Source organism: Hydra vulgaris, chromosome 12 (genome assembly GCF_038396675.1).
Source record: "Hydra vulgaris chromosome 12, alternate assembly HydraT2T_AEP".
Taxonomy (NCBI): Eukaryota; Metazoa; Cnidaria; class Hydrozoa; order Anthoathecata; family Hydridae; genus Hydra; species Hydra vulgaris.
Window position 1 is genome coordinate 75192488 of NC_088931.1, and position 9409 is coordinate 75201896.

A 9409-nucleotide genomic window follows, 5' to 3' on the forward strand; every position below is an offset into this window, starting at 1 on the left:
CATTTTGCGAAAAATGAGGAAATCCATATATAATTTTAATTCATTTTGGTAAAACTAATTACATTATACGAAAACACGCGAATAAATGTTCACATTTTAAAAAGAAATTAGATTACTTTTTTTTACCAAAAAATGTATGCTATGTTTGCAAGAAAAATTTGAAATTATTACTCATTTAAAATACTCAGGAAAATTTATTAAATAAAAAATCTGAATTAATTTCTAAATGTGGGCACGAAAATAAATACCTCTTAAAAAATTATTAAAACAAATGACCAAATTAAACTATCCCCATTCCAAAGAAATTTATTTAATAATTACTTTCTGTAACTTCCCGTTAACCGATAAAATATAGTAATTAAAGTTTTTTTTTAAACAATTTATAACTTCCTGTAAAAAATTTTTTTTTATAAATTGAATTTTTTTTTAGATTTAGCAACTCTTCCTGATGATCCAGCAATGGTGAAACTTCAAGTTGAAGAAAAAAGTTAGGTAAGTGTTTTTTACTAATTTATTATTGCTCTGTTCTTTAAGATCATTGAGCACTCTATTTGTAAAATACACTAACATAATTTACATTTATATATTTATATATATATATATATATATATATATATATATATATATATATATATATATATATATATATATATATATATATATATATATATATATATATATATATATTATTGCTCTGTTCTTTAAGATCATTGAGCACTCTATTTGTAAAATACACTAACACAATTTACATTTATATATTTATATATATATATATATATATACATACATACATATATATATACATACATATATATATATATATATATATATATATATATATATATATATATATATATATATATATATATATATATATATATATATATATATATATATATATATATATATATATATATATATATATATATATATATATATATATATATATATATATATATATATATATAGTGCTGGGAGTATTTTAAATGCCAAGTATTTAAAATACTATTTTAAATACTTTTACTGTATTAAATTTTAGAATATAAAATTTATAAATCACTGTATATAAATTTCATTTTCTAACAGAGTTCTAATTTATTTGTATTTCTTCAAGTTTTTGTGTGTTTGACACAAAGCACAAATCCTATTTTTATTGTTATTTTGCAACATGGCTAAAGTTTAAAATCATAAATTTTAATATAATAATTTGTTATCAATATTACAAGTATTAATTTTAATTAATAATAAATATAATTAAAGATATTATTGATAATTAAATTTATATTAACCAAGCTATGCATTTTTAGCCTTGGTAATGTCTTGGAAAGAAAACACGTTGAAAGAGATTAATTTTGAAATACAAAAAGTTCTGAGATACACACCAGACAGGTGAACGTAGAAGATGGCGGGCGAAAACAAAATTAAAGCACAACCAATGACGTCCCAAAAAACTGCAGCAACAAGAGAATAACTAACTTTTTATTTTTAAATTTATTATGTAAAAATTCCCTCGAAATATTTCTTAATGAACGAAATTACTCTACCACGTTGTAATGTTTTTGTAAATCGACGTTTTTAAACAGTTTCTTCTCATTTTGTTGTCAAACCTGTTGTTTATTGAACGTTAACCTTCAGCTAAGTAGATCTAGTCAAACGTTTAACAAGCGTTAGAATAACGTTAAGCAACTTTTGAATGGTGTTAATCCAATGTTGTTCGATGTCAAAACATCAAGATAAAATGTTATAATTATTATCTTGACGAAAAACGTCAAGATAAAAATTATAACATTTCGTTTTAGCGTCTAAATTACAACGTTAGCTAACGTTAGCAAAACTGACGTCGTCCATCCTTTCCACTTCCAACATTAACCCAATGCCAAACCAACCTAAAAAGCCACGTTAGGATGTTGTTATACCAACGTTGCTCGATATTAATACAACATTAATTAATGTTGGAAAAACATTGAGGAACATTATAACATATCGGTTATCGTCCAAATTATAACGTTAGCTAATGTTGGCAAATCTGACGTCGTCAATCCTTACCATTTCCAACGGTAATCCAACATTAATCCGACCAAAAAAGCAACGTCATTTAACGTTGTATCAACGTTGTTGTGCCCGCTGGGATATCCATATTAAACAAATGCTTTTTTTTATCTAAAGAAAACTTTTTAAATGCGATACATATGCATTCATGCATTACTAATTAAAATATTTTATTCAAGCTTTATTTTGTTGTTTTAACTGATAAATGGAAAATAAGAGAGAAATGAAAAAAAGTACACTTATTACAAAAGATATCGTAAGAACCATAAGAAAGTCAATTCTAAAAGAAATGAAGTTAAAAGAAATAGCGGAAGAAGTTGAAATATCCGTTTCTGCAACACGTTCCATTTCTGATAAAATCAGTAAAGGACTCAGTGATGATGAAATCACATCAGTAAAAAAACTTCTTTATCGCAATCAGAAACAGTTAAATCAGGCCTATTAATGAACCCCAAAGATTCATTTATGTAAAAAAAAACACCACCACCTTGCTTTTTAGTTTTACGCGCTAAAGAAATTATATTAAAACCTGTAAGGTGGAGATTTGAACTTTTTACATCTTCAGAGCTACACCAAGTCTCTGTGATGCAAAAAATTTAAATAAAAATTCTCAAATAATTATGAGTAGTTTGCAAATTAGAGTTTAATCAAAAACAAAGGAAATTTTGAAGGCGGTTCGAAATAATACAGTGGATTGTTAATTTTGGCCATAATAACTATTTTAGGTTATAATATATATGTCAAAAAAAAGCACATCGAATAATATTTTTATGAATATCTATGTTTATTTGAAAGAAAATTGAATGCTCATCAATATACATTTTTTATATTTATAAAGAGTCAAACAATCATTGATTTGATATCAATCAAAGTTCAATGATGTCAAAAAAATATGCTAGATTGTTATTAATAGCTAACACTATGTATATATATATATATATATATATATATATATATATATATATATATATATATATATATATATATATATATATATATATATATATATATATATATATATATATATATACATATATGCACACACATATACACATACATATATATAGATTTTTAGTTAATATGTTTTAAAAGAAAACCTGTTTAGTTTTTTATTGTTTTTTGATCGTTTTTTAGATTTGAAGTAAAATGAGATTTTGCTCAGTTTGTCTATTGTATTAAAATGTCTTTTAATATTATTATAACTATTGAATTAGCGAACATAATATATGAATAGCTATATTTTAATTACAATATTTTATATTTAGTTTCAGCTTACGTATAGAAATATAAATAATGCACGTATTATAAAACTGAGATATGCTGAGAAATCATATTTTTATCATTTATTATTTTATCATATTTAGAGTCTATCATATTTATTGCAGAAAAGTTCATAGTACTCATTAGTGTTTTTATTTTCAAATAAATGCTTCCAGTTAGTTTCCATAATCTTTTTACCAAAATTTTTATAGTCACCTTTACTAAAGTCATATTTTTTGTTTGAAAAAGTAGTCTCATTTTTAGAAAGGGCGATATAATCCCAACTCATAATGCGATGACCCTGCAACGAATTACCTAACGGGAGAGAGCTAGATAGGTTGATTACTCTAGTTGAAGGGTCTGTAATGATTAGATCCAAAATGTTTTTTGCTTTACCATTAGAAGCGTCGAATGTTGAGAAACCAACTAATTGTTCTTGGTTATGATTAGCCAAAGTAACAATAAATACACTTGCCACACTATTTTGACCACTTAGTAATTCGATCCTGTCATCATCGTGCCATTTGATATCCGGAAAGTTGAAATTACCTGCTAGTAACATACAACTATACACTTTTCTATCAATAACTTGCTTAGCCAACATAATTGTTTTATTTATATCATTTATATGCGATAAAGGTGGTCTATAGACACAACCAATAAGAACACTTTCGTTACCGATTTTAATTTCACACCATCTCTCTTAGATAACAATCAGATACCTCATTCACTATTAGATTACGCTTGATGTAGATAGCAAAACCTCCACCGTGACCAATTCGATTTTTCTTTACTCGTGAGTAGTTGTTCAATTGAGAAGCAGATATTTCAGTAAACCATGTCTCAGAAATAAAGATTAAATCATACATGTTTATGTCAGAGAGTGCAGATAATTCGTTCATTTTATCCGGATTAAGAGAAGTTACGTTAGTATAAAAACATTTTAAAAATGTATTTTTAGGGTTAGATTTAGCAGATTTTACTTTTGTATGTAATGGATTTAAATAAATATTCGCAAATAAACACAATGAATCAAGATCCTTCCATCAAATGGATCTCTCCATTTGATGAAAGGATGCTTTTTACGTCCATTGATTTCAACTTCCTTTGAGACATCAATGCATCACAACTTATCGCTGCGGATGACAAATCTGAAGGGCATGTCAAGTTTTCCAATCTTGTCAAGGTCAGAGTTCACTGCTTTTCTTTCTGAGTTTAATTTATTGAACTCACTTTGTTCTGCTGCTGTGCGGTCAGGGCGTATAAATATATCTTTAAAATTGACTGATGCTAATTGTTTAGCCGATGCTATAACGTCGTTTCTGATAAATACCGAATCAACTTCGATCTTAAGAGGAACACGTTTACCAGAGTTAAAGTTCTTACTTTTTTTGAAACGTTCAACTTTAACTATATTGACTGATTTACTTAAGAATGCCATAACCTTTTTAAATTCCGCGGTGTCATCTTTAGTTACATCGCTTGGTTGAGTTTTTATAGATTCAGGTAGACCAAACACAATAATTTTCTTCTCTTTATTATTCAACAATTCTCTTCTCTCGATATAGCCACGTCCCTATTATGCTCATTGAGCGCGCTCACTACAGTTACATTTGCTAATGTACCAGGTTTGCTGACTTATTCAACAAATTTAGATAACAAAGGTTTTTCTCTACTTTTGCTATCTTTCAGGGACTTTATTTCAATATCCTGCAAATCAATTCTATTAGTAAGTTAGTCAATTCTGGCAGTAGATGTTTTAATTACTCGAAGAGCTTGTTTAAGCTCTTCTTTGGCAATTTTATCAGCGTTTTCCAGATCGATTTAAGCTGTTTTTTAATTTCCATTTTTAGCAAACTTTTTTGAAAACTTTTTTTTTTTTTTTTACGTAATAATATTATTTTTTCCGTGTTATAACAATTTATTTATAAAAGTAATAATAAATTTTTTCTAAAAAAAAAGAAAAAAAATTATAATAACTAATTTTCCGAAAATATATATAATCACGGATTTACGTGATGAAACGGATTTATTATGTAATAAAAAATCACGGATTTATTATGTAATAAAAAAATTATTGTTATATTAAGTATGTTTTTAAATTGAACCTGTCATTTTAAAAAGGGCGCAAGTCCATTTATTAAAATTTTTCAAAATCAACAAAAATATGATTTTTATTAAAATAAATGTCTACATATGCAGTACTGTGAATAAGTTTTAGACCACTTACATTTTTTCAAAAAATCCCGGAGAATTCTTCTCTAATATTTAAGTTTGTAGTTCTAAATTATAAACTTATTTAAACACATGTATTTCACACAAAATATGGAACAATTACAAACTTTTTAATGTCAAACTTCATAAAAAACTCTTAATATTTACTATGTCCTCCTTTTGCCTCAATCCCAGCCAATTTTCGCCGGGGACTAGATTCATACAAATTAGTTATAAATTCCGGGGGTATGTTGTGCCATTCTCTTTTAAGTACTTCAAAACATTATTCAGCGTTTCGGGGAGCATGTTCAACCTTCTTTCTGTCCATGTAATCATACATATGCTCAATTGTATTCAAAACTGGACTCTGGGGAAGCCAGGTCATCAATTCCAGTACTCCTTCCTCTGCCATTTCATTTAAATAATTTTTTGCCATTCGGAAACAATGTTTTGGGTCATTGTCCTGCTGCAGAATAAAATTATGACCTATTAGTCTCATTCCGGATGATACAGCATGGTGCCTTAGGATATCCACATAACGTTCCCCGGTGAGTCGCCCCCTATTTTGATAAAACCACCTACTCCAGATGAAGATAAACAGCCCCAAACTTGTAAAGAGCCTCCTCTGTGTTTAATAGTAGAGTTTAAACAATCGGACTGATAGACTTCTTCAATTCTTCTTCAAGCATATTGGCGTCTTTTCGTTCCAAAAATTTCGAATTTGGACTCATCGGTGTACAGAACCCGAATAAACATTTCCTAGGCCCAATCTTTGTGTTGTTTTGCATATTTAAGTTGTTTTTCTTTATTGCTTCTTCATCAATTTTGTTTATTTATTCAGAATAATATATTCTTTCAACTTTTCTTATATATTATTAAACTTAAGTACGTTTTAAAAAAATTACATAGGAAAAAAATTGTAAATACAAGTGGTCTAAAACTTATTCACAGTACTGTACGTATATATTTAAAATATTTTCTTTTTATATTAAAATGTATTATATATTACTGCAAACTTCCAAACAATAGTGCAAACTCTGATTCAATCTGGTATCCGATTTGGAAATCTATTTTCAATTATAACTAAATAATTATCCAATTATATAAATCTTTAACTGTTCCAACGCTAACGCATGGTCTGGGGCTCTTTAAAAATAGAGAGTTAACAATGCAAAGACTTGAAAAATTTGAAAGAAATGCAGTTAAGCATTTTTTTAATGCTTAACTGCATTTCTTGCAAGTATAGCAAAAACTATATAAACTCTCTAATTAAAGTTCAGGAGATGTTAACGTACATACAGCAAAATAAAATAAACCTATTTATCCGTTTATTAAATAACAAAGTAACTTTTGAAATCATCAGTTCCCAGCTTAATTATTGTTCAGTAAAACATTCGTTTTTAGATAATATAAAGGAATTATGTAAGATCCATAAACTAAATATAAAAAACTCAATATATATATATATATATATATATATATATATATATATATATATATATATATATATTTAAAATGTACTATAAATTACTGCAAAACACAAGATTTACTGGAACTGGATCCGAAACATAGAAGAAAAACTCCCTAATGGGGATAAATCGGGGCAATATTTATTTTTGGCCCCGGGCGCAAAATTCCTCTCAACGCCACTGTGTAGTGTTATAGCTGATTTTATTTTATTTATCTATCTTAAAAGAAACAAGATAAATCAACATCTGTGTGTAATAAACACCGCTTTGATTTTATTTTAAACTAATAAAACGAAATATTCTTATCGGCAACAATGATTGGATAACTTTTCCACAAAAATTACCCGTGATTTTGAATTGAATAAGAACTCAGTTTTGAATAAAAAATTGATACAACAAAATTGTTTTTGGAAAATCTTGTAGAATACTTATGGTGTGTTCCTTCAAAATAAGTTTTAAAATTTTTTGGAGACAGCAACATTTTTTTTATACATGAACTGTAAAACTAGAATGTTAAGTTTAAGAGTATTTAAGGCGCCAATTCTACGTAAAAGAGGTTCACAAGGAACAGCTTTACCAGCTCCAAATATAATTTTAATTGCATGTTTTTGCTTGCTGCACAGTTTTCTTAACTTAGCGTGATTAGTACTTGCTCATAATATATTGCCGTAAGTTAAATAACTATTTATAAAAGAAAAATATAAACTTTTTAAGGACCTAAAATTTAAAAATGGCATTGCTCAATAGATCACACCAATGTTTTTTGAGATTTTTTTGCAATGGAGTTTATATGATAAATTTGATAGATTCCATGATAGATTTTCATCAAAATTTACTCCTAAAAAATTAACGGAAGTTTGCCTTTTAATGTCAGTTTTATTAATTTGGAGATTGGGTAAAAAAAATTTTGGATTTGCCTGGTTTGAGGAACAGGGAAAACTTTGTTTTTTGAACATTTAAAGATGGTTTGTTGTATTTAAACCATTCAATTCTTCATTGACTACTTTAAAAAGTGTTTCAAATTTTTTATGAGAATAAAAAAAGATTAGTTATCTGCAAATAAAAATGAAATTAAATAAGTTTGATGTTGAAGATAAATCATTAATGTAAAATAAGAAAAGTAAAGGATATATATAGAACTCTGTGGAACTCCACAAGTTATAGAATTTTTGGTTGTTTCTATATTATCACATTGTACGTATTGTTTCCTGTTCCACAAGTAACTTTCAAAACAGTGAAAGTTTGAATCTTAATTAAGGTAGATGTAATTGAGTTGCGATCTGCCTTAATAAGGCAGATCGCAACTCAATTATATCTAGCTTAGATTCTTTCATTTTATTATTAGAGGTTGTTAGATAGGAATCAAATCTTGGAGGAATATTTCGTGCCAAATTAGAGCAAACATTAACAAAAAAGCTATTAGCACTTTATCACAAATTAAATTACCGTCGATTAGTTAATTAAATTACCGTCGATTAAAAGTTTCTTTGGCACAATGTTTCTTTTTATACTTTTTTTGACCAATTATTTCTATAATTGCATTCCATATTTGTTGTGAATATTTTTATATTTTTATATTAGTTTAGAATTATATGTTGTTGTTTTTTTTGAATAATATGTTGTTGTTTTTTTGAATAATATGTTGTTGTTTTTTTGAATAATATGTTGTTGTTTTTTTGAGTATTTTTCGTTTTTTTTCAAAAATATTTTTATAGTTTTTATATTTAATTTCATTTGAATAAGATTTATTTTTTATAAATTTTCATAAAGTTTTTGTTTTTTCCTCGACGATTTTAGAAAAATTTTTGTTATCCATGGAGATAAAAGTGTTTTTGAATATATATATATATATATATATATATATATATATATATATATATATATATATATATATATATATATATATATATATATATATATATATATATATATATATATATATATATATATATATATATATCTTTTTTATTCAAGCTTAAGTATAAACACTAAATATGCACCATTATACTAACGAAAACGTGAAAAAAAATTTAATAAAAAAAGTTACGTATTGTATTCACTCTGTACACTTAAATGATAATGTTGAAAAAGGTTTAGCGATACAATGACTTGCTTTTTATTTTGTAATAATATTGCGTCTAAAAGATAAAATCATATAAATGGCAAGCCGATAATTTTCCGTCATTTTAATAGTGGCTAGTCATCGGCTAGACACTTTTGGCGGCTGCCACTAATGGTCTACTAAGTAACCGATGAGCAAAACTACAGCGGTCTGCTCAAAATGCCTATACAGGTCTACTGAAAACGCGCTATAGCATGTTTGCTGGGAATAGTCAAGAATTCTTTTCAATGAAAGATGATATTTGTATGAGTTTTGTTGGTATTAATTTTTGAAAATGTTGAAACACATTTTGGAT

At 26.5% G+C, this 9409-nt stretch overlaps 1 long non-coding RNA gene across 1 annotated transcript; it reads left to right on the forward strand.

Annotated features, from left to right (window-relative positions):
- Window positions 1-425: 425 nt before the first annotated feature.
- On the forward strand, window positions 426-1580 carry LOC136088502 (uncharacterized). Its single transcript, XR_010642219.1, has 2 exons — window positions 426-492; window positions 1308-1580. It is a non-coding gene; the product is annotated as an uncharacterized LOC136088502 (long non-coding RNA).
- Window positions 1581-9409: the final 7829 nt, after the last annotated feature.